This window comes from Oryx dammah, unplaced genomic scaffold (genome assembly GCF_014754425.2).
Source record: "Oryx dammah isolate SB20612 unplaced genomic scaffold, SCBI_Odam_1.1 HiC_scaffold_4, whole genome shotgun sequence".
In the NCBI taxonomy this organism is placed as follows: Eukaryota; Metazoa; Chordata; class Mammalia; order Artiodactyla; family Bovidae; genus Oryx; species Oryx dammah.
The window spans coordinates 53,606,426-53,634,180 of NW_024070188.1; the positions used below are offsets into that span (position 1 = coordinate 53,606,426).

The following is a 27,755-nucleotide window of genomic DNA, read 5'->3' on the forward strand; positions in this document are numbered from 1 at the left end:
CTGTGGGAGAAGGCGAGGGTGGAATGATTTGAGAGAACAGCATTAAAACATGTATATTATCATATGTGAAACAGATCACCTGTCCAAGTTTGATGCATGAAACAGGGCACTCAAAGCTGGTGCACTGGGACAACCCAGAGGGATGAGATGGGAAGGGAGGTGGGAGGGGTGGTTCAGGGATACATGTACACCCATGGCTGATTCATGTCAATGTATGGCAAAAACCACCACAGTATTGTAAAGTAATTAGTCTCCAATTAAAACAATTAATAAAGAAAATCATTGCACCCTGTATTGGTTGAACCACTGTCTATTTTAAGGAGGACTCTGAGCAACTTGTTTAAACATCTACAGAATATCACAGAAGAATAATTTAGGGTGTTGTGTGTGCCAGAAGGGTGAATGAGAACACATTTTCTTAAGTAGGTAGGTACTGTCTAAAAATAAAAGGGTGCTTTGTGAGGTAGAAAATCCTGATAATTTAAAAGTATTCATTCAGAAATTTCATTACCATATATTATTATGTTTATGTATAGCATATACTACACAGAAGATTATACAAGACATACGGAATTAAAGTAATAGCAATAACAAAAAAGTTCTTCCTTCAAAGAATTTCTACTCCAGAAATGATCTAGAAGGTACTGGTAAATCCTGTGTTGGATAATACAGGTGGCTACACTCCCTTGGTAGGGTGAATATATATATACAAACGTTCCTCTATGATCTGTTCTGAATCAAATGTTTAATGATAAACATTAGCATTTTGTTATTCATTTCCTGAGAAGACCTGATATTCCTTAACAGGTTTTCAATATAGTATTATCACTTCTTCAGTGTACCCATCAGAGTAAAAACCAAGAATTGACTGATTATGGAAAAAGAATGTATTAGCTTTCCATTTCCTATCTTTGCAAAACTTCCAAAACATTTTAGTTATTTAAAAAATGCTTTAAAGTTTTGATTAAAAGTGTTTCTAGCTACACTGATTTACTGAGAACAATCACTAGTGTGTAAGAAATTTATTTGCATTTTAATTAACTTTAGGGGAATGAGACTTGGTGTACTCTAAGATTATATAATGTCTTTCCAGAAAAAGAACAAAGCCAAAGTTTGGGAAAATGACAGAATTAATTACCTATTTCCATGATTCCAAGAGGACTTTGTCTACCATATCTTACATAAATGACTGATGCATTTTAATCAAAGGGAACCACAAATTGAATCAGCCTGCTTCATATTATGGTGTAGGCTGTCACTGAATATCAAACACAATCTTTATGACATAGCATAGCTAATGAAATAATAATACATTGATGACAATACTTACATGAAAATGGAATAAATATAAGAAATGTGAAATGTGCTATAATGATGCTTAAGATTTGCCTGACTTAAGAACAATGTTTTAATTTTTAGTAGTGTTTATATTGCAGTAACAATACAGTGTTGTACACATGCAGTAGATAGTTTTGGAACATTAAGAGCATGAAGTTCAGGCCCAGTCTAGGATCTGCTGTGTGACATTTGCCTAATCTAAGCTTACAGCTTCACTTATTTTAAGTGGAGTTAAGGATATGTACATCCTCGGTAGCTGTGAGAATTAAAATAGAGCATGCAGATATTTGGTGAAAATTCTAGCACTTGGTAAAAAGGAGAGGGGCAAAATCTCAGTAAATAGAAGACTATACAGTGTTGGGAGCATAACTAACTCCCTATTTTGTGATATTGAAGCCCATTTTTATTATGCTCATCGTTCCTCTCTCTTTCCTTCATTCTGCCAAAACTAAATCAGCTTGGATTTGTGTGCAAATAAATGACAGGTAAGAGAAGAAATACTCATTGCTAAATGCTTTTCAAACAGATCACTTTCAGGTAATTGTAGATGTTTGCTATATGAAATGGTGTCTGGGAGTTATGACATGCCAGAATTCCATAAAAATTATGGGATCTTCCTCAGTAACCACAATCTTAAGTGATTCTTATCATTCTACTAGGTGAAAGAGCCAGAAAGCATGCTTCTGGGCTAGAAGCAAGATGTAGTCTTACAACATTCATTAGTATCAATTTAGGTTACAGGGCATGCCAGAAAGTTCACTGAATTTGGCTGTAATTTTTGCTACCATCACTGTGACAGCAAGGCAAAAAATAAAGCCCCCAGGGTTGGGATGAAAATGAAGTAACAGATCTATAATTACTGTACTAGGCCTGGTGCTGCTTTTTAAAGTTTTTAATATCACATAAAATCATTTCTGAATTTATTATTTTTACTTACACAAATACATAGCAGGCAATAGGCCAAACAAACTGAGTGTTCAACAGAAAAACAGTCTCTGGTCTCTGGATGTGAGCAAAGAGCTAGTAAACCATTCAGGGTTTGTGAAGCAAACGACCCCAAACAATTGAATTGGTATATGCCCTATATTCTAGGTTCACTGGACTGGGAAAGGGCTGTACTTTGCACTCCCCAATCCCTTTCTCGGGGAATGTGACACCCCCTCTGACCCCTGACTGCCTTGCTCATTTATCCAGAGGCATCCCAACTGTCACCCCTTCTGTCAGCTTTCCCTGAAACTTTCAAACAGTTGACTGCTATCAAAGCTTTGAAAATGTGCCCCGTTATCATATAACATAAACATCTGTTTATCTGTCCCTTTCTTCCTTCCTTGATCTCACATTTTTACCGAGGAGTCACAAGTCTATAAATATACAAATATAGGAGAAAGGAAATACAGGCTATTTTAAAAAGGGGGCAAATTCAATGTCAAGCCCAGACTGTATCTATATAATCTGGGAGAAAAGACAAACTTCCTGTTTATTCATTACTACATGAGAACAATAACATCAACTTTTCAGGTTTGCATTGGAGATGAGATATAAGGTAGGTCAGGTGATTAGCACAGTATTTGGGAGAGAGAAGTACATTAAAATGTCTGTTATTATTATATTGTCAATAGCTCAAATAAAGAATATCATGTGACAAAAGTTTTGGTAGGAGAAAAAATGCTAAAGGAATACAAGGTAAAAAAAAGTAATTTTTTTTAAAAGTAATTTTGATTAAGATATGAGAAGTATGAAGTATGTCATTTAGGAGTTCAATAAATATTTGTTATATTGACTTGAATTTCATGATCTGTTGGAAATTGAGCTGGGAATTAAAGGACAGATAAAATTTTGAAAAGCTAAAATAGAGAGGAAGATATTTTTTCCCAGTCTTATGAATTTCAGTTTTATTTCTGTACATTTGCCTGGTATTCTTACTATAACAATTCAAGAATATCTGATATGCTTACTCGACTATTTCATTTTATGGAAAAAATACTCAGTAACAGAGGAAAGGGATGAGAGAACAAATTAAGGCATTTTTAAAGAAAGTTTTTCATTCTAATCTTTAGCTATAGGCACCGCTTTAATAGGTTATTTTGTTATATTAGATATGAGAAGGAAGCATAAATGGTTAAAGAACCCAGAGAGAGAGCAAAACTCATCTAATAATCTGATCTTGAACAAGTAGTAGAAAAGACAGTAAGTTCTTCATAGAGGAAATGTAAATCAAATTTTAAAATATGTATATATTAAGATGTAGCAAAAATATATACAAGTGATATGCATATTCTATAAACTTATGCTTATATTTTACACAAAATTTTCTTCTGTACACAGGTAGTATATAAGAGGATTGACTTGTTTGCTATTAGGAAGTTATTACAAACTTTTAAAAGAGAAGCTTCAATAGAATATTCAAAGAAACTGATTAACAGATGATGAATGTGTAAGTAAATACTATAGAAACAGAAAGCATAATATTCTTTTGAGAACTTTATTAGTGAAGGGAAAAGAGACCACTAGGTCAAAATGAAAAGTGAAAGTGAAAGTCACTGAGTCGTGTCCAACTCTTTGCAACCCGATGGACTATAGAGCCCATGGAATTCTTCAGGCCAGAATACTGGAGTGGATAGCCTTTCCCTTCTCCAGGGGATCTTAACAGTATCTTTTCTTTGATAAAGACACTTAAGAATATGAATATTTGTAGGCTGTTTGAAAGAATCAAAGTAACGAATGAAGAGAAACACATAAGACAAAGTACTTGAAGGAAAGAGTTTCTGGAAAGATACAACAAGCTAAGATTAAGTGCACTTGGAAAAGGGTTATCATACTTGAAAAAGACATAGGATGAACTTGCCATCAGATTGGGAGGAAGGCAGGAAGTAGCAAATTCTGGAAAACTGGTTGTGTTCAGAAAAGAAAAGGAAGAAAGAATAATCAACTCTGCATTTTCCAAGTCTCCCGTAAATGTGTTATCATACTTAAAAAAATTTTTTAACAAATATTTAAAAAATTTTTAAAAATTGTAGAGTTGAGAGCTGATGGCTTTGATTTTTCTCACTAAAATTGAAGGTAAGATTTTCAAATGAGAGTTAAGAGTAGTTAGGTGTTTGAAAGAAAGAGACATTATTAGGGTCAGCATCTGCTTTCAGAAATGAGTGGAATAGAGATGAATGAAAGTACTGATGGTAAACTGGGTGAGTACTAAAACCAGTCAGTACAGTGAAAAGACATCTAATCACTTGGCATCATGAAGTGGGAGCCATGAACGTTACTCAACCTAGCCCAGGGTGAGTAAAGTGGTAAAATAAATGAGTAACAGAATCTGAGGGGTGTGTTTGTGTGTGGGGGGCAGGCAGGTTGTGGATGAGCTGAGAGAGACTGAGGAATTGGAGTTTATAATGAGACTAGAAAAAAACAGAATGAGAGCAGTGCTGAGGAAGACGTTGAATAGGTTTGAGTATAATGCTGGAAATCAAAGGGTCTGAGAAATGCAAGATGGTGACTGCAGCTATGAAATTAAAAGACAATTGCACCTTGGAAAAGCTATGACCAATGTAGACAGCATATTAAAAAGCAGAGACATTACTTTGCTGACAAAGGTCGGTCTAGTCAAAGCTATGGTTTTTCCATTATTCATGTATGGATGTGAGAGTTGGACTATAAAGAAAGCTGAGCACCATAGAATTGATGTTTTTGAACTGCGGGGCTGGAGAAAATTCTTGACAGTCCCTTGGTGTGCAAGGAGAGCCAACAAGTCCACCCTTAAGGAAATCAGTCCTCAATATTCATTGGAAGGACTGATGCTGAAGCTGAAACTTCAATACTTTGGCCACCTGATGCAAAGAACTGACTCCTTGGAAAAGATCCTGATGCTGGGAAAGATTGAAGGCAGAAGGAGAAGGGGATGACAGAGGATGAGATGGTTGGATGGCATCACCAACTCAATGGACATGAGTTTGAGCAAGCTCCAGGAGTTGGTGATAGATAGGAAAGCCTGGGGTGCTGCAGTCCATGGGGTTGCAAAGGGTCAGACACAACTGAGCGACTGAACTGAACAGAACTGAGAAATGCAAGCATGGATTCATTTAAAAGAAAATAAGGAATGAGTTACCTATGGCTTGTTAAGGCACCTATGGGGTGGTAAAATGAAATGTGGAGAAAGTATGACCTAGGTGGCAAAGTGGTGATCAAAAACAAAAGGCATGCTGAGAGCTGGAGGATCATGACAGAAGAGAGTAGCATTTTTATGTTGTGATGTACATAGAGGGAGCAACTCATGAAAGAGAGAAGGTGATTGAATTATCAGGCATCACTTGAGTCTGAGGGGAAGAACTTAGTAAATTACCTGAGATAGGACAGGACTTAAACATGTCTGAATATTGACCCGCAGAACACCAACTACTCTTGTTAAATAACTCAAACTAGAGTTGGCTACGTGGCTTCCACCTCTCTAAAACTGAATACAATAAGAAATATGGCCCAGAAATAGGACAGTTTTTGCTTCAAGGAACACAGAATGTGTTTGGGAAAAATAAAATATAATTCATGAAGAAATTAGTTGATTAACAAAACAGAACATAAATAACTGGTGCATATTATACGTGAAATCAAATCAAAAAAAGATCATAGACATGAGAAAAACATAATTGCAATAAGTTAAAATGGCAAAGGTAAAAAAAGGCAAGATGGTGAAGACCAATAAAATGAGAGAATTTTCTCAGTAAGGTACACAGCACAACATGGTTGAGAAAGCTATTAGTACACAGTATAAGAAAAATAATTAAATCTATTTAATCATGTTCATCTTTCTCTAGCATGTGGGTTTTCCCATTTGTTAGAGCGTATTATATATTTACTATCAGAAGAAACAAAATGTTTTTTCCAGAATTTGGGTGTGAAACTGTATTATCAGAAAGTGACTGAACCATTCAAACTACAATTAGCATTACATTTTTACCACAGTTCTATAGATTGAAATCCATCTTTCAGGCGACAATGACTATGTAAGTAAAAACACTGCCCTCCCCTTTAAGAATCAGCCAGTTTAGAAGGAATTTAAGATAAAGGCATTACATCAGTTTTCTGACAGACAATGACAACATTCTATCTGCCATGCCCACTAAGTGAAAAATACAAAATTCAGCAAGACCTTGTTAATAATTTCATTTGAGAGAAATGTATTCATTCAATATTCCTATGAAAAAAATGGCCTTTTCTCCTAAATATTAAAATAGCCATAAAGGGTTTATGACAACCAATATAAAGGGGTAGTTAGGGCCTCAATTTATCAAAATAAGCTTCACTTTCCCTGGTCCCAAGAAAAAAAGTAAAACACCATAAATACCATCAATAATGATGATGGAAGATTAGGAATTTGGAAGCATGTATTCTTTAGCTAAGAAGTGATTTATGACTGTAACAGGCCATGAGTAGGACAGAAAAATTCCATAAGAAGGAAAGAGAAAAAGCTAAGACAGGATTTTCTGCTTAGATTGAACAAATGAGTCACAATTGTTCTGTATAATTTAGTGACCCTATTTGCATGCCATATCTTTTATAAGCATTTGATACTAAATAATCAATAGATGAATAACTAATAATTTAATTGAGGTACTGTATAATAACACAGATAATTCATAATAAATTACTGTTAAATTGCAAAAATATATGTATTTAAGACTATGGTATTAGAATATTAACAGAAAAAATATTAGTTATGAAAAGGAGAAAATAATAAAATTTTATTTTATTGATCATTCTATTATTAGCATGTCTAAAAGATTCCTGTAACCATAAGTGACATAACTGACCTTAATAATATAATGACAATAAGACTAAATTATAGTGGAATACATTTTTAAAAAGAATGCCTACATTTAACAATACATGTATCTATGCGAAAAAGTGATAATTTACTTGGTTAATGAAAAAAAAGATTAATAAATTCTGAAAAGGCATAAGTTACACCATCTAATTGTCTGACCACAATGTAGTACACCTAATTAAAACTAACTGGATAGTTGAAAAAATGATTCACCTAAGGAATTACTTCATCAAAGAGGAAATAAAAATGCAATCAGAGATAATTTCAAAAATAATGAAAATGATAACCCAATTTCCAGGCATTATAAATTTGCATAACTTGTTACTTCGGTAGTGATACAAGATGAAAATACAATTAGATGCAAGAAGTTACATTTCATTTTTGTTTATTATGAAAAATTTCAAACATATGGCAAAGCAGAATAATGTAACAAGCCTTCATGTCTCTAGCTTCAATAATTATTAGTTGATGTATTCAAATCTTGTTCAGTGTTTGGTCATCTAAGCATTTTTTTGTAAGCTGTCAGAAACTTGCAATGCCTAACATAAACTCATATATTATGAATTTTAACTGAAAATGAAACACCAAATGTGGAATTGCAAGAAAAGTAAACTAAGTTATATATATTAATAAGTTTTAATAATATTTATTAAAACAGAGTATTAAAAACTTGGTTAATATCCATTAGCAACAAAGTTAAATACAACAAAAAATAGTTATCATTACAAGGATACAAATGATTAGAATTTTTAGGACCCACCTCTAAATTGTTCTTAAATAATTGTTTGCTGTGTGCAAGTGTCCCTGTCTGTACACATGCTGCACCTACGCATGTATATATATCAGAGAAGCACTGTACCATCATTGTTACAAAGAACTGTTGGAGCCAGGCTGCCATGGTTTAAATTCTAGTTCCTTCTTTTAATAACTGTGTGACTAAAAAGAACTCAATTACTTCTTCTTTGTTTTAGTTTATTTGCCTTTAAAATGGGGATAATACCTTACCCTGATATTGTGAGAATTTACCTGAGTTAACATAGGCCTGCAATTGTTTACCCAATCTCTGAACTATGATGAAACAATTTATAGTTTTTTGATCATCCCCCTTGATTTTTCTGCAGTGATATTAATGTGTGTGATCACAGAATGTTGCTCTAGTGCCCACTGGAGAGTTACTATGCTTTCATGTCTGAGCATAGACTATGGATTTTCAGTCTCCTTAAACCCCTTGTACATTATCGCATCCTTTTGACACCATCGATCATTTTTTCTTTTTAAATGGGAAAGGTACTTCAAGATGTTTCAGGATTATCTCACCTCTTAAAACACATAAATTATATTATGTTCTTTTTTATAGTATATTCTTTATTATCATTTATATATATATATATATATTATATTAATTGGTGGAAACCCCATGGACAGGGGAAACTGGCAGTCGGCAGTCCATAGGGTTGCAGAGTCAGACATGAACACACAGAACATACGTAAAATAAATATACAAAGTACATCACAGTTGACTAAACGAAAAAGCACTACAAATCATAATAAGGTGAGGTGAAGTCGCTCAGTCGTGTCCGACTCTTTGCGACCCCATGGACTGTAACCTAATAGGCTTCTCCGTCCATGGGATTCTCCAGGCAAGAATACTGGAGTGGATTGCCATTTCCTTCTCCAGGGGATCTTCCCGACCCAGGGATCGGACCCAGGGATCGAACCCGGGTCTCCCGCATTGGAGGCAGATGCTTTTCCTAATATCAGTGACTAGATTTTAGATTTTTATGCAATTCGTGAATGGTAAAAAAACATTCCACAATCACTTAAATACCTAATTTTCTCATCCAAAGGCATTAAATATAAATACCCAAGGAAAATAAATTTTAAAGCATCCATGGTAAAATGAAAACACTTCAGCGAATGGCCTCTCCCTGTAGTTCTTATTGACTGAGCTGAGTTCACCTTGGGACGTGAACACATTTAACTGTAGAGAGACAAGGCTACTGAGGGAAGCCTGAGTGCTTCATCCACAACACACTGACATTTCAAAATAAATCACCAGGAGTTAAATTACAGAGGTCTACATAAACTTCCCAGTTTCAATTTCCTATTTTTCACTTTTATTCTTCATCTAAATCCATATCAAGCACTAGTGTTTTCAAATACTTGACTTAAAAAAATTATTGGAAGATAATTGCTTTACAATATTGTGCTGGTTTCTGCTATGGTGGTGGTGGTTTAGTTGCCAAGTCATGTCCAACTCTTGCGATCCCATGGACTGTAGCTCACCAGGCTCGTCTGTCTTCAACATGAATCAGCCACAATTACCTGACTTTTTAAGTAACTCAAAACATATCTGCAGTGGACACTTCATATTTCTCTCTCTTCTTCTAAGACCTTTATCAAACAGTCATTAATCTTAGGTTTTTTTTCCCCCTTTCTCTCAGTCTGAACTGGAAATCTGTTTAATTCTTCTATTTCATTCACTTAGATATATACTATCCTTCTTTTCTATATGTAGCTGGAAAATGTCGTGGTTGGCAAAAGTCTCCCCTCGCAGCTGATAATTTCTGAAGTTTCTTTGAACTTCTCAGGATTAGTATACAGGAAAATCATTTCCAGGGCCAAATGTATGGCTCTCAGTGTATTATATGGCATTCTTTTTAATTTCTAAACATAGATGGGGTCATCAATGAGGTCAAACTTAGTTTTTAGGTGACAGATAACACTACTGAAATGGCTCCCATAGATCTGAAGGGTTGTAAAATTCAGTATCAAACAAAAATCTTTCATTAAAAAAAGAAATTGATACTATCATAAAAGGAAGAGATTTTTAAGCCTAAATTGTCATTTTCATCTATGTGAATAACTGCATATAGACTGTACCTCCAAAAAGGTATGAAAATGTTTCAGGATTTAACTTTTCACTTTTTTGATCCAATGAGGTAGATCGAAGTCCCCAAATAGAGACTTTCCACAGACTACATTTGGAAGATCCAAATAACTTTCGTCCTCCTCCACTTCCTTGCCCAGTATAATAAGCTACCAGTGAGGCTTACTTCTAACTGCTATATTCCTGCAGAACATGATAAAGCTGGCTGTGTTCAGTTAGCACACTTCCTTAGCCAGTGGTGTGAGCTAATTTTATATTTAAGGTATAAAACTAAAATTGTGTAAAACCCATTATTTGAATTCTTTATAAAACAATCATACTCCAATATGGTTTCTGACAGAAATCACAATGAAAAGCAAAGTTCACATATATACTTTCTAAAGCACCAATTTATAACTCTTGAATTTAAAGGAAAATGAAGATGAACATAAAATGATGTTCATCATCTTTAAAAGTTTGCTGGTGCCAATAAAGTCTATTTTTCCCCCCGACAATCTCCTTATGAACCTGTTGTGAAGACAGAAAAATAAATGTAAGGTATTAATCATTTCTATGGCAATAGGTTGTGATGTCAAAACAGGGAAAAATACAGATTTATAGTAAGAATGGGATGTCTGTAGATAAGCACAAAATTTGGAGTAAGGTCTACAGAACAGACAAAACCAGCCAGATTGCATTTACTTATATCTTTTTGTTTGTTTGTTTTCCCCAGTAGCACAAATTATATATTGTTAAGTATCATGTTTCACTTATGCTCTGATGTTTATACAATTATTTAAATTATGATTCTTACTTCAAGACACTGAAAAGCTCATTTAAATTGAAAAACATAAGGATTACTAAAGGTTTTCCCTGGTGGCTCAGATAGCAAAGAATCCTCCCGCTGTACAGGAGACCCAGGGCCATCACTGGGTGGGAAAATTCCCTGAATAAGGGAATGGCAACCTACTCCAGTATTCTTACCTGGAGAATTCCATGGACAGAGGCCCCTGGTGGGCTATAGTCTGTAGGGTTGCAAAGAGTCAGACATGACTCAGCAACTAACACACACACAAGGATTACTGCCAATTTATTATTACTTGTTATTCAACAAATAAACATGTCATTACTTTTGAGTAAAAGAATTGTACACTTATACAATACAAAAGGTAGAGTAATAGAGATACACTGCATTCATTTTGAAGAGCAGAAACTGTACCTCCAAGTGGGTGAAAACTGGTTCTTGGAGCAGATAAAAAATATATATATAAGATATAATATTTTATACAGTATATAAACAGGTATACATTGTATTTGTGGAATTATGAAATGGCTCTGAGTGGAGTAGGTCACAATGAGAAAGTTGTTGGGCAACGTTGATTATTCCCCCATTAACTAAGGAAAGGAGTCAGTAACACGATATAAAGTACAGGAATCACAAATCTACAGAAATCTGACTCAAAGTGGGAAGAAGTGTGGGCTGTCATACTGAGGAAAAAGTTGAATCAGAAAACTCTGGATTAAAGTTATAGATCAAGTTTTCATTAGACGTTGCGTCTTGCTCACATTGTTACCCTTTGTTGAACAGAATGTAATAATGTAAATGAATATTTAGTACAGTGTCTAATGCACTGAAAAGAATCAATATGACATTTTAAAATATTAATAAATACATAGTTTAACAAATTTATATTGACTACATGAAACACTGAGGTGATTTATTAGTCTCCAAAAGCCTAGAAAATGACATGAGATGGTTTTAAATGAAAATAGTTTGAATATAAAATAGTCTCTCAGCAGAGTGATCAAATTCAGAAACGAGTTACTGAAGGAAGCTTTAGAACCTCTATTTCTAAAAAATTTTAGGTAACTACACCTCCATCTGCTCAAGATGATTTATATATTCATGAGCCTTAAGGAAAGGGGCTAGACCAGATGGTCTTGAATTCTCTTCCACATCTATTATTTTCAGACCTCAAATAGTTTGTGTTAAACATGCTACTTTAAAGCTATATATACTAGATACAATGGGTAGGACAAAACTCTAGCCCATGTTCTAAAAAACACAGTAGCTTATGTTTTGACAATTCGTTTTGTCTATAAAATTCTGTCAAAAATAACAAATGATGATTGCATTCATAATTAACAATTCCAGGGATTTCTTGAGTATGAAACAGAAGAAAACAATATTTGATTAGTGCCTTACTGAAAGTTCATGTTCTAGTAGCCCTATGTGAATTGTCAGTGTATATTCCATAGCTCGTTACGATTTATCTTCATCACCCATAGGCCAAAATTACCAGAGTCCAATTACTTTGCTTCCTAGATTCAAGAGAGAGGAAGAGAAATTATGTCAGTCTACCACAGGAGATGGCTTAAAATGCCTGAGGTAAGGAAAGTAATCTACTGTTCTCTGACATTCACTGCCTGAAAGTCATTCACATTAACAACCATTCAAACTTGTTTAGTGCAAGCCAATTGCTTCTATTTCCCTCTTGTCAGTTACATTAGCTTCCATTCAAATGTAACTCTTACAAAATTAAAAAAATAAAACTCTCAAAAAGCTTGACAAGGGCATATATGAGACCTGACAGAACATAATGCTTCTAAATTTACTAACTTTAACATAATAATCTTCAAATTTTTATTTTCACAAAGAACTCTCTACCCTTTAGTAGTATGCTAATTTTCGTTCTCTTATTTTTTGCCCTGAACCAAGGTGTGATGGTGGGCAAATAAATGTTTATCAAGATTTAAAAAAAAAAATCCTTCATTTATACTAAGTACAGCATCATCAGAAAAAAAAAATGTCGCTAATTTCAAACAAGACTATGTCATTATTTACCATTACAAGATAGAGATCAAGTTGCATTTCAAACTGCATCATATAATCCAATATTCTTTCACTAAGAACTATTATATAACAGACCATTAACTTCCAGACAATTTAGAGCTCACAAAGTTAACATCAGCACTAAAAAAAGGAAATGGGGATGACATTTAAATAACAGTAAGTGAAAATATTCTATTTTACAACATAATGGAGATATTAGGTTTGATGTTTATCTGTTATGCAGGATTGTACGACTGATGTTTTATAAGCCTTTTCACTAAAATTTAATATTATTTAAAACACAGATTTTACATGTGAATAAAAATGTATGATATATGATACAATTACCAATGAACTGAATCTCAACTTTGTTTCTAATTTTACTGATTTTATCTTCAGTATGTTTGTGAGTTTGTAAAAGAGAGAAAAAGGACAAAAGATAATGGTCTAGATCTACTTAAGCTTTACCAAGTCTATCTGTGGTAGAAAAACCAGAATGTGGGCACAGCTAATACACTCACTAAAACTGTCTTAAACTTGTTACATATAGAGAAAGAGCCTGAGGTAAAAGCAACAGATCCAATTATATTTAGAAATAATTAATTGTCAAATCCTGAGTGAAGGCTACATTTCAATTAAAAAATGAGCCAAATACGTTTTTATATGTTCAATGAGTCAAAGAAAGTCTTTCCTGCCAGTTAACTCTATCTGGGTGAGGTCCATTAATTTTCAAAATTGAGCAGTGAAACAACTTACAGAAAGCTGCAAATATTAACAAGATCTGCACGGTGTCCTCAGAGATGGTGATCAAGACCTCAGAAAAAATATTATGTGGACATGAGGAATGACATGCCTTTCTGGTTTCTTTTTTATGTGACTAGCACACCTTTAGATGTTCTTATTACTTTATCACTGTTATCAGTAATTCTTAGAATCATTTTAAACATCAAAATAAAATATAAGCCTATTAAGGAACAGACCCATGATGTTTCTATGCCATCATTTATTAAAGTTAAATCCTTTTAACAAGAAATTTTTAAAGTACAGTTATCATTATGATTTTTCTCCACTGTGATGTTTTAAGTTTCTTTGGGCTGGAACAAACATAAATAAGTTACCAATTTGTCTTTTCTCTATTAAATGGGGGTGCATTTATGCTATAAAAATAAAACAATGTGACAAACAGCTTGATAAAAAAAATATTTCTCACTTTCCCTTAGAACTTTATGCTTGATGGCAGAGAAAAAGAAGAGATGCTGTCATATGTCCAAGAAAAAAGAAAAAAGTTTAAAAGCAAGCTGAACTAGCTAATCACTTTTAGCAAAGGTTCTTACACAATTTTTATACCATGTCTCCCTTTGGCAGCCTACTAAAGTCCAGTCTTCTTATAGGAAGTTGTTTCACAAATGCATAAAATACAGAGTTGCACTGGAAATGAGTTAGAATGAATAACAGGTATCACATTATCTTTTAAATATGCAATATAGTAATAAATATGTTTATTTAGTAATGCTTTAAATAGAGACAGGCCTATAAAATACTGTAATTTCACCTGTGGTGGATTCATGTCAATGTATGGCAAAACCAATACAGAATTGTAAAGTAAAATTTAAAAAAAATAAATTTAAAAAAAAGCCAAAAAAAAAGTAGTGGTAATTAGCCTCCAATTAAAATAAATAAATTTAAATTTAAAAAAAATTAAAAAATAAAACTGAGGCCCATAAAAAAAAAGTAGTGGTGAGAGTAAGTGATATTTTAAGCTATCTACAACATCTGTAACGGCGATATAAAAATATCTGTGAAGTCTGTTAGAAACAAAGTCATCAATGTTACTACTACTATCACAGGTTATAGTCTTTATTCACAAGGAAAGGAAATACTCCATTAGAGTTGGAAATTAGAGGAAATAAGATGTAATTTTTTTCATGTATAAATTCTCCCATGGTGAGTTCAAATCTAAAATAATAACATTAAGAACCCCTGTTTCAAAAGGTTACTTTCCAGTCTCCTCCTCCATCTTCCCTTACAGCTCCCTCTCATCAGACACACAAATCCTTCATCAGTATCTCCAACCGTTATCATCTAAAGGACACTCCGTAACCAACTCTACACACGTCCCAGTAGTGGCCATCACTGAAGCTACTACATGACACATCTGATACCTAAATATATAAACGTGCATGCATGCGTGCTAAGTCACTTCAGTCACGCCCAACTCTTTGTGACTCTATGGACTGTAGCCCGCCAGGACTCTCTGTTCATGGGACACTCCAGGCATGAATATTAAGAATACTGGATTTGGTTGCCCTCCTGTAGGAGATGTTCCCAGCCCAGCAATTGAACTCATGGCTCTTATGTTTCCTGACTGGGCAGGTGAGTTCTGTATCTCTAGCACCATCTGGGAAACCCAACATATAGATATCCAGATATTTGAAAAAGAGCATTAATGATGATCAGAAATAGAGGTAATACTCTGACACAACTGTTCAAATTCAGAGGTATAACTCTCATCATGAACAAAGTATGGCATCTGTTCTAGAATAAAGCATGATCCTATAATCTTAGTCATTACCAGTTATAACCATTATAACCAGTGGGTAAAGATTTTCTTTCATGGAGAAAGCAACTGAGAGATAAACATAGGGTTATAACAGTTGTGTCTATAATTTATGATAAAAATATGAGTCAGCTTTGAAACCATTAATATAGTTAATATCTGTATCTTACAAAGTTATTAGATACAGAACTAGATATAAGTTAATTTCTACATTCTAATCATTAGCTGGAATGAACTAGTTTGCTGATGTGCATTTAATAGATACTACTTTAAAAAGGCATAAAATACTGATAAAGTTGGGAATGGTAGAAGACTAACAACATTTAGCAAATCACTGAAGGTGGGAGAAAGGCCAGAAAAAATGAACATCTGAAAAAAGGCAGACAATATACATAAAAATGAAATTAGCTGATGAAAAACAGGAAAACATTCAAGTGTTTTCCATATTTTCAAAAATACTTTGGAGAATAAAAATGTTCTAATTGTAAATATTTAAAGTTCAAAGAAGGGGCTATAAAAGAAAAGGAGGTGAAAATTAAGTTGCCACAATTCACCAAGAAGGAAATACAAATGACCAAGTAAGAAGAAGTTCAAGCTTGGGGTAATTAGGTAATTAATCAAAATATGTAAATATAAATAAAAAACTTAAATTTCTGTTTTCCACTCAGGCTGCCAAAAGTTAAAGCCTGATGATATCAAATACTAGAGAAGATACATAGAGGCTGGGACTTAATAATTGACAGTGAAAGCATTACCAAATATAATACTTTGGAATGCAATTTCACAATTTCTTATAAAAGTGAATATGGACATACCATATGACATTAGCATTCCAATTTTAGTAATATACTATAGGAAAACTTCTACATTCTTAAAGATGACACATACAAAAAATATCCATTACAGCATTGCTTATAATTGAAAAGAACCCAGAAATAATTTAAATAATCATCTGTAGAAGAATGATACTAAATCACAGAGCAGAATAATTTTTCAGCCATGAACTACTAAACTGGATTAATGTGACTCTGCATGTGCCTGTCAGTCACCCAGTCATTTCCAACTCATTCCGACCCCCTGGACTGTAGCCCACTAGGTTCTGCTGTCAACAGAATTTTCCAGCCAAGAATACTGGCGGGGGTTGCCATTTCCTTACTCAGAGGATCTTCCAACCCAGGGATCGAACCTGTGTCTCCAGTGCCTCCTCGATTGGTAGGCAGGTTCTTTACTACTCTGCCACCTGGGCTCTATGGATAATAATAAAAACTTAAGAGAAACTAAGAAAAAGATGATTTGATATATTTGTTCATATAATTAATATATGTAAAAAAAAAAAAAACCTTAAAATACCACATTCTCCAAAACAATCTACTGGGAAAATTCCACTCAAAAGTGATATGTCAAATGAAAAAGGAGTAGATAAGTCATGGTAAAATGACTGGTTTTAAACACTCAGATGTAGAAGTATTATGAAAGAACAGGAAGAATTATGACTACAAAATGGAATGCAAACGCATAATATCACAAAGTAAAATAACAATGTTTATGCTGCTGCTGCTAAGTCGCTTCAGTCCGTGTCCGACTCTGTGTGACCCCATAGACAGCAGCCCACCAGGCTCCTCCTTCCCTGGGATTCTCCAGGCAAGAACACTGGAGTAGGTTGCCATTTCCTTCTCCAATGCATGAAAGTGAAGTTGCTCAGTCGTGTCCAACTCTTAGCGACCCCACGGACTGCAGCCCACCAGGCTCCTCCATCCATGGGATTTTCCAGGCAAGAGTACTGGAGTGGGGTGCCATTGCCTTCTCCAACAATGTTTATAAGATGTTATTAATTATTAATTAGTGGCAGTAAACTAGGATATTCATGTTTATAGCAAAAAGTCAAGTTGCCATCCAATACTGAATTTCCAAAAATGATTCTGATGACTTAATATTTACTGTAATCCACTTTCTTCCTTTCTGTGATCTTTAAAACATACTTGACCTCATTGACTAGATTTGTTTTCCCACATAATAACAAACATAACACTTCTCATTCAAATCTCACAGGTGCAGTTCTACATGTTTTCATGGATATCGTGTAAATTCTATATGTGCAAGCTTATTTTTTGAACTGCTGTAGATAAAATCACCCAGGACTTTTTGGTGCATTACACTAAATAAACCTTACATGAAGAAAAAAGTCAAAGAAGGAACAGAAAGAAAGAAACACTTGTGACGGGAAAATTTTACCTAGCTATCAGTCAATATTTTAGTTTCACCTAGTTTCCCATTTTAATATATACAATTATATATTGTTAAGAACTAGTACATATGGAACACACTTTACAAATTATTTTATCCAACCATTAACCCTTCCTCTCTCTATCTTTTTCTCTTTACACAAATATACATGCATACATACACATAGAAAGTGATGCATAAAATGAAATTCACCAAAAGTTAATAATTGATATCTTTTTCCTGCCTAACATAACATTTAGGTGATTTTGTTTTCTTTTTTTTTGCATACTTGATTTCAACCTTTCAAACTATGATAGAAATTCAATAGAAAAATAAACTAGGAAATACTAACATTATTTTTTAAATATCTACATAAAGTAATACAAAGCAGACCCAAAATGCACATACGACTAGGCAAGTAAATAAAAGAGACTCAGAGCTACTACTTAGATGATTTTTACATTTTTTTGCATTGCTTTCACTAAGATAAACTCTCAAAAATATCTCCAGTTTCATAAAATAAGCAATAAAATTTATTATAAACTCATATGATACTATATGAATAAATATTGAAGTATTAAAATTAATGAAATTAAAACCTAATTTATCATCTTTGTAAAAGTTTATGAAATAGAACAATTATACTTCAAGAGGGAACAGATGATAGAAAAGCAAAACACCTATGAAAAAATGGTTTAAAACTATTTAATATAGCATTGGATATTTATGAGAATTCTGTGTGATAGATGAATTTCTAAGTTAGTTCTCCATTATATCAGTATTTTTTCTATATTGTGATGAGGAGAAAGTTACTAAAATTCTGACCGGCAAGTTTTCCTGTGGCCTTAATATCAACTGCTCATAGGAGACGTAGCTTTTAGAAAATCAATTTACTCATAGCCTAAAGACAAAATAATTTGGTAGCAACAAGAGGAAAAAGATACTCAAAAGGATTGCCTGCAGGATATGCATTAAAGACAGTCCTCTAGACAGATTCCATTTTATCCTTAAATCAAGGCTGAGCTCCTGAGAAGCTAATTTTTTTTCTTATCTTCAAAATTAAGACAAAGTATATTTTTTCTGAAGCAACTAACTTATTTTATCTTATGAAAACTATGACTTCTATGGATAAGACTATGTTATCTTGGAGTCAGAAGTATCCAGATTCACATTTCAGCTCAACAAATTAATAGCTGTGTGACCTGAGACAAAACTCTTAAATTCTCTGAGACTCCTTTCTGTCAAATGTAAAACTTAACAAACCACCACTTTGTAGTGTACTGCAATAATTAAATAATACAATTATGAGTCAAATACTGAGAACAGTTCTTAGAATGTTATAAGTGATTGATAAATGGGATTTTTATTATAAATAATACCATAGTTATTAACTGATAGAGATTTTACTTTTACTACTAATAAATTCAGAACCAAATATGGCCTCCCTAATAACACTAGATTCTATGACATAAATGTTTATTTACTTTTATTACCCCCTAAAGCTATCTGTTCTTTTCCCCTAGGATCCTTTAACCCCCAAGTTACTTATCAATTTTTGTTGTTCTGTTCAATCTTGTATATTCCAGTAAACCATCTCATATTGTTTTTGAAGATAAGAAGGATATAAATAACACATATAATCATATGTGAATATATAAATAATAAAATAAAGACTCTTTCAATAATGTTTTATATACTCTAAAATCAGTCCAGTGTTTACCATGAGACATATAGCCTATGCTCTGTGTATAACACTACTAGCATAATATTATACATAATATTTTAAGTAATATCTGTATGTATTTATTAATAAATATATGTTCAAACTTTATAAATGAATATATGTTCAAACTTCATCACAACACAATTGGTGAGAAAGCAAAATGGCACAGAATTAGGCCACATAGGAAGGGAAAAAAATCCAATTTTTTTACTTCAGTTAAGTTCAGTCACTCAGTCATGTCTGACTCTACGACCCCACAGACTGCAGCACACCAGGCCTCCCTGTCCATCACCAGTTCCCAGAGTTGACTCAAACTCACATCCATGAGTCAGTGATGCCATCCAACCATCTCATCCTCTGTCATCCCCTTCTCCTCCCGCCTTCAATCTTTCCTAGCATCAGGGTCTTTTCTAATGAGTCAGTTCTTTGCATCAGGTGGCCAAAATATTGGAGTTTCAGCTTCAACAATCAGTCTTTCAAATGAATATTCAGGACTGATTTCTTTTAGGATGGTCTGGTTGGATCTCCTTGCAGTCCAAGGGACTCTCAAGAGTCTTTTTCAACACCACAGTTCAAAACCATCAATTCTTCGGTGCTAAGCTTTCTTCACAGTCCAACTCTCACACACATACATGACTACTGGAAAAACCATAGCCTTGACTAGGCAGACTTTTGCTGACAAAGTAATGTCTGCTTTTTAATATGCTGTCTAGGTTGGTCAGAACTTTTCTTCCAAGGAGTAAGCATCTTTTAGTTTCATGGCTGCAGTCACCATTTGTGGTGACTTTGAAGCCCCCCCAAAATAAAGTCTGTCACTGTTTCCACTGTTTCCCCATGTATTTACCATGAAGTGATGGGACCAGATGCCAAGATCTTAGTTTTCTGAAAGTTGAGTTTTAAGCCAACTTTTTTGCGTTCCTCTTTCACTTTCATCAAGAGGCTCTTTAGTTCTTCGCTTCTGCCATAAGCGTGGTGTCATCTGCATATCTGAGGTTGATATTTCTCCTGGCAATATTGATTCCAGCTTGTGCTTCATCTAGCCCAGTGTTTCCCATGATTGCATATAAGTTAAATAAGCAGGGCGACAATATACAGCCTTGACGTTCTCCTTTACCAATTTGGAACCAGTCTGTTGTTCTGTGTCCAGTTCTAACGATTGCTTCCTGACCTGCATACAGGTTTCTCAAGAGGCAGGTCAGGTGGTCTGATATTCCCATCTCTTAGCCCTCTCTCTCTCTCTCTCTCTTTCTCTTTCTCTTAAGAATTTTCCAGAGTTTGTTCTGGTCCACACAGTCAAAGGCTTTGGCATTTTCAATAAAGTAGAAGTAGATGTTTCTCTGGAACTCTCTTGCTTTTTCGATGATCCAACAGATATTGGCAACTTGATCTCTGGTTCCTCTGCCTTTTCTAAAACCAGCTTGAACATCTGGAAGTTCACATACTGTTTACGTATGGCTCACATACTGTTGAAACCTGGCTTGGAGAATTATAGCATTACTTTGCTAGCATGTGAGATGAGTGCAATTAGCGGTAGTTTGAGCATTCTTGGGCATTGCCTTTCTCTGGGACTGGAATGAAAACTGACCTTTTCCACTCCTGTGGCCACTGCTGAGTTTTCCAAATTTGCTGGCATATTGAGTGCAGCACTTTCACAGCATCATCTTTTAGGATTTGAAGTAACTCAACTGGAGTTCTATTACCTCCACTAGCTTTGTTCGTAGTGATGCTTCCTAAGGCCCACTTGACTTTGCATTACATTAATATAGTTTTTGATAGCAAGCATTCCATCAAATGAAATAAATCTTAAACACAGAAGTTTAAATTAAGAACAATACCAAAAATTTTTCCCCAAAAGTTAATTATTGGTCGCAAAGAGTTGGACACAACTGAGCAACTTCGTTTTCACTTTCATATTTCCTAACTCAGTACTTCATTTAAAATGCAAACATATCTTACCTGGTATATTAAGTAACCAGAGAAATGACTTCTTTTTCAGGAGTGCCATTTTGTGTTAGCACGGAGATTTCATGTGTCATTTTTTAAGTAATAATGTAATAAATCTTTCATTTTCTCTCCGTGAGAGATACAGATGAGGCAACTAAAGAAGAAAAAATGTAAGACAACTATTTCTAAACCAGGCATGATTGCAAAGGACATTTTAGGAGTATAAAACTTGTAACATAAATTCATCAAAGCAAAAAGGCTTTTTTTTTGGTACATACATCACACCAACTCAAAGACCATAAATGACTGTAAGAGGCTAAGGTTATAGAAGCTATACAATAGGTCGTTTTCGATATAGAGCTGTAGTAAGAAAGCAAAACTTCTGTGAATCCCTTTGATTGTATACAGTTGCATGTGGACACAGATGTACACACACAACTGACAAAATATATAAACAAAGAAGCAAATTACACGCATTCATTCAATATTCACAAAACTAAAAAAAAAACATCCAGTCTCATCAATTCAAGGCAAATAGAAGGGGAAAAAGTGAAAGCTGTGACAGATTTTATTTTCTTGGCCTCCAAAATCACTGCAGATGGTGACTGCAACCATGATATTAAAACATGCTTGCTCCTTGGAAGAAAAGCTATGACAAATATAGATAGCATATTAAAAAGCAGAAATATCACTTTGCCAACAAAGATCCATATAGTCAAAGTTATGGTTTTTCTAGTAGTCATGTATGGATATGAGAGTTGGACCATAAAGAAGGCTGAGTGCTGAAGAATTGATGCTTTTGAACTGTGGCACTGGAGAAGACTCTTGAGAGTCCCTTGGACAGCAAGGAGATCAAACCAATCAATCCTAAACGAAATCAACCCTGAATTTTCACTGGAAAGACTCATGCTGAGGCTGAAGCTCCAATACTTTGCCACCTGATATGAAAAGTCAACTTATTGGAAAAGACCCTGATGCTGGCAAAGATTGAGGGCAGGAGAAGAAGGGAACAACAGAGAATAAGATGGTCGATGGCATTACCGACTCTGTGGATGTAAGTCTGAGCAAACATGGGAGATAGTGAAAGATAGGGAAGCCTGGTGTACTGCAGCTCATGAGGTCTAAAAGAGTTGGATAGGACTTAGGAACTGAACAACAACATATAGCCATGCAGAGTTTCCTTCAATTTCACTATGATGCTTTCTGGATATAATGATATAGCTTACAAAGGAACAAGGAAGTAGAATGAATTTGAACTCTGGGCAATAGTGAGGGTAGGCTGCAGTGGGGAGAGAAGGAAACAGAAAAAAAGTAACACTTTAAGTAAAAATTTACTTTCCTCAATACAGTGAGTCCAAAGTCACTTTAGCCAGAGTGTCACAACCTATATATACATCAACTGGGTCTGAGTGATGAAAATTTGCCAAGGTAGAGGTGATGCAGTATTTGTCAAAAAGATTGAACAGCACTTTCATATTAGTACAAGGAATGACAGTGCATGATTATTGCCACAAGCACGAGGTTGTTTCGGGGATAATGTGAGCACCTTAACAGTAGGTAGTAATGGGAAATGTCTATCTCTTCTTCTTTCTTTTTAAGGTAGGTACTTGTAACATGCCTTGTTACACTGCCAAACCATTTCTCACTCCAACTCCTTAAATATCACCTGTCCAAGCTGAGGATCTATTTTTAACTGAACACATATGCACTATTCATTGCTAACAACCTTAATATAATAAGTGCTTTACTAGTCCCATGAAAACGAAAATACTGTGTACTGTCTGTAATATGGGAGCATCATGTCTGTTCCACTGTCCTGCTGCATGCAGGCTTGTATTCATTTCTCTATTATCCTGACTTTTGATCACAGGTATATTAAAAGGCTGTGATTATACCCTATTAAGAAAAATAATATTTCTAACTCCCAAATGGTTCATCAGATCAATTTGTGATTTAAAATTTAAAATAGTAGTAATATTACCCACTTTCTAATTTTATTGTTATAAATATATGTATATATGTTTCTGTCAAAATATATTTCTAGATGCTTAATAGATTTCCAACTCTGAAACTTTTTCTCAGAGTTGATTTCACAGTAGAGGTGATACCAACTTATCTCCTTAAAAGATAATAAAAGAATCATCAATCAATTTTAGAATGTATTTTGAGAATCTTTTCACTGAAATTGTAATTCATGTGAAATCCTTTCACATAAATAATTAGAACAAACAGAGCTTTTACAAAAAGGCTTACTGATTATTCACAAAATTGTAAAATATTGTAACAGAGAAAAAGTGATCAGCTTAAAAAAAAAGCAGAAATCCAATTAACTTAGCCCATATAGTTAGCATTATATTCAAAGACTAAGGAACAGTTTAAGGGATAAATCACTAAAAATTCTACATTTTTGTTTTAATAATAGGTAATTGTAAAGTCATTTCCTTAAGAAGATACTTGTACTGCTGTTTTATAATACAATCTCAGTCTTGCTGACCTACTTTTTAGATTATAAGAACATTCCACTAAAATCTGACAAAGAAACACTTACTTTCTGCTCTTTGCTGAAATAAATAGGTACTTTATTTCATCTGTTCTGGTGAAAATCCTTGAAAAGTCTAGTTATTTCAATCTGTCTTACAGAGGTTTCTGAACTGAGTTTTTAAAGAATCAGAATAATGATTTTAGTTGATTCTCAAAGCACTCAGGCATAGACTTTGATACAAAATTGAAAAAATAAGTTGTTATAGCTCAAAGTTCTAATAGAGTATCAGTGTTTACATAAATATTTAGCCATACTAGAAACCCAAAGAATGACCATGCACCCTCTGAGACTAATCCTTCCCACATATATTCATGACCCTCTCCTGTCAAGGTGTGGAGATACCTGATGGGCATGCCTTCTGCTTAAAAGCATCATGAATCTTTGAGATGAGGTATCAAAGGAAGTAAGAGAGCAGATGGGAAAGGAGACAAAAGTGCACACAACAGATCCTTGGCAAGTTCACCAAGGATCAGCTGACAAAAACCACATGAAACCACATTTTTATTCTGTCTTTAGCATAATGTTCTAAGCTAACCATTATGGGGAATGCTTAAAAAGCAACTATGGAATTCACAATTCGACAAGATAACCAGTCTTTTTAAAGTATATACTGATCAAGTTTAATGCATTTGTAAATAAAAAATAGCCACTTTATATATTTTTATTGGTTCTACATAAAAATCATTTAACAGTTTCAGTAATCCAAAAAGATACTAAGTTATCCAGTATAATTCAACTCCCTGAAAAAGAGTATGGTTTTTTAAAAGTGGTTGAACAAAATTTACTTGAATTTTTAATTCAAGGAAAGCATACCCATGACTCCAAAATCATGAAATGAAATGGTGATGATGACCAATCTATAAATCCTGTTCTTTATACTCTCTACTGAACTATGGACCCATGACTATACCTAAACAGAGCAACCTCCCTTCTAACACTTTCCCAATGTTTTACCTCATCAGTTAAAACTTGTCACTATACCTTAATTTTCCAAGCCAGAATTCTTTCCAGTGTCTCAAAATTCTACAGATTGCATCTCTCAATCTCTTTCAACTCTGCCTCAGTACTGCAATCCTTATTTGTACTGTTTCAGTTCAAGCACTGATCAATTTTTGCCTAGAATGATATTAGAAACCTCTAAATCTCCTGAAATTTCCTTTCAATCCTTTTCCCAAACTAAAACTAGAGAAATATTTTTAAATGCCAAACCATTCTAAACATTTTAATAAAAACATTCAAACTAACTAATCTTTCAAATCACTTCCTTGAGCAAAATATTCTAATATATTAAAATAATGTTAAAAGGTTAAGATGGACAAAGAAAAAGTTGGAAAGGTGAATAGATGTATGATATAGCAAATACAATGAAAGAAAACGTAGTGGTGGATATATGGGTATTCAGTTCATAATTCTTTCAGATAGTCTACATGTTTATAATCATTTTAAATCTCAGAAAAAAATGTATTTTAATGTAATGGCTTGTTAAGTAAAAAAAGGCTAATATTTACTGTGGGCTTCTGTATCTGTGCTAAGGAAGCACTTTACATGCATTATTTCTAGCAGTGTGCTGGAAAATGTCTAACACCTTCAACATGATTTTGGCTCTCTAGAAAGCAGAGAATATCATGAGGGACAAAGCCCTGATCTGTAGCATTTGTGAGTCTCCATGCTCAAATACTTCAACTATAGTTTTAAGCTTCTCAAGACAGAACCAGAAGAGATGAGCATTAGTGTGTCATTATATCTCCAACATACAGATAAAATAGACATCAATAACCTCAAGAATACAGATAATAATTAAACATGTTAAAATAATTAGGAAACTTTGAGTACGTATTAGTTTTATTTAAAGGATAATTGATATATCTGTAAAAGTTTGTGTGATTTATTTTTTAATAATAATTTTAAAACCATTGGCAAAATTCCTAAAGATTTAACAATCATTTCTCAGTTTTAACACCTGGCTGATTATCTCACAAATGTCAAATTGGGCAGGTACAATTATACATCATTATTTTTATATACGACAATATGAAATATTGGAGAGACTATTACTTGCCCATCAGTAAATATTAGAGCGAGCATTCAATCTAGATTTTACTGACTCACAAATTTCAATTGATACTTGCTAATTCTCATGATCTGCTGCCTCATGGAATTCTACTCCTACTTGAAGGCTCCTTTTTGCTTCCATAGACTAAAAGCATATCTCTCATGCCACTTATTTGTCTAATTATTTACCCACAAGCCAATCTGATAACCTCTCTAGGCAGCTCAGCAAAGATATGCATTTAAGGCGGCCGGGATTTGAACCTAAGACTTTACACCGGTGCATCGTGCGTAGTAAGTACTCAATGCATGGGAATTACTATGAACATGATTCCCCAGATTTTGAGTGGCTACAGAGAATTTTCATTTTAGAATGACCAGCAGTTAAGGTACTGTCTGATCTGTAGGAGACACTCATGCAGATGAAGATAAGAAATGCAATCTGAATGACAGTCTTGGTTTTCTTATCTAATAATAGTAAAACATTGGTCAAATCACCTCACTGAGTCCCAGTGCTCAGAACAGTGATAAATGGGGGGCATGGACTTGATTAATTATGAAGTACTTTCTTGGGCTAAAATGGCATGCATGCCCTTGCTGATCCTTACAGAGAAATTGAAGAGTATGTGTCAAGAACTTTTCAATCATGTAGAAAAAAAGCAAATGCATAATCTTCATTGTAACATTCACAATAGCCAACCACTGTCATAAGCCTAAGCTTTCTTTCACTAATAGGACGGTTAAATATATTTTAGCACATATATCCAATAGAATATTAAGCAACCATTAAAGATGATGGTTAGAATGTCCTGTAGAAACAAGAAAATCAGTTAATGTCATGGTAAATAAAATAAACAGAATGTAAAATAAATTGTATATATCTTAACAAAAAAGCATGAGCGTAGAGAAAAGTAAAACTGTATTGACAAAAATGTATAAACACTATGGGGCTCAACAAGGGATATATGTATACTTATAGGTGATTCACAGTGCCGTACACCAGAAACTAAAACAACATTGAAAACAATTATCCTCCAATTTAAAATATGCTATGATAAACCATAATGGAAAAGAAAATTTAAAAAAAGAATGTATATATAAAGTATGGGCTTCCCAGGTGGAGCTAAAGGTAAAGAACCCACCTGCCAATGCAGAGCACACAAGAGACATGGGTTCCATCCCTGCGTCAGGAAGATCCCCTGGAGGAGGGCATGGCAACCCACTCCAGTATTCTTGCCTGAACAATTCCATGGATAGAGGAGCCTGGCAGACTATAGTCCATGGGGTTGCAAAGAGCTGGACACTACTGAAGCGACTTAGAATGCACACATGTATAATGTATAACTGAAACACTTCGGTATTTAACACAACAAGAGTTAACAACATTGTAAAATAACTATACTTCAATAGCAATAAATAAGAAAAAGAGTGCTTTTAAAGAAAATTCCATTTGTGAAATTTAGTGGAATGCTTTCTTATGTATAATTTATAAAAACTATTTTAGTGGGTAAATTCTAATGAAGTCTTCACAAAATCTTGGACTTTAGTAAAGAACCTCCAAAAATCTTAAGCTTAGGGATAGTTAGTGCTCCCTTGTCACATTTTCTGCTTCTAAGCAGAGCAAAGTTAGTTGTATTAGAGAGCAGACACGTGCAGAGTGTACACTCATACCTATGATGCAGAATTCACCAGAGGAGAGAATGGAGAAACACAAAAGGGAACTCTGGAACAATAATTCTGCTTTTTAGTATCCCTTAGTTATATGATTTCTAAAGATGGCACCCAAATTGTTGAAATTGACTGTAAAAATGTTAAAAGAAAACCTAAACTAGTTCCTTTAAGCTGAGAAAATCAAGTATTAA

General features: G+C 34.0%; 1 protein-coding gene across 5 annotated transcripts in view; it reads right to left on the reverse strand.

Annotated features, from left to right (window-relative positions):
• The window catches only part of PTPRK (protein tyrosine phosphatase receptor type K), a 598,135-nt gene that overhangs the window by 190,703 nt on the left and 379,677 nt on the right, over positions 1 to 27,755 (reverse strand). The gene's annotated exons all lie outside the window — the stretch shown is intronic.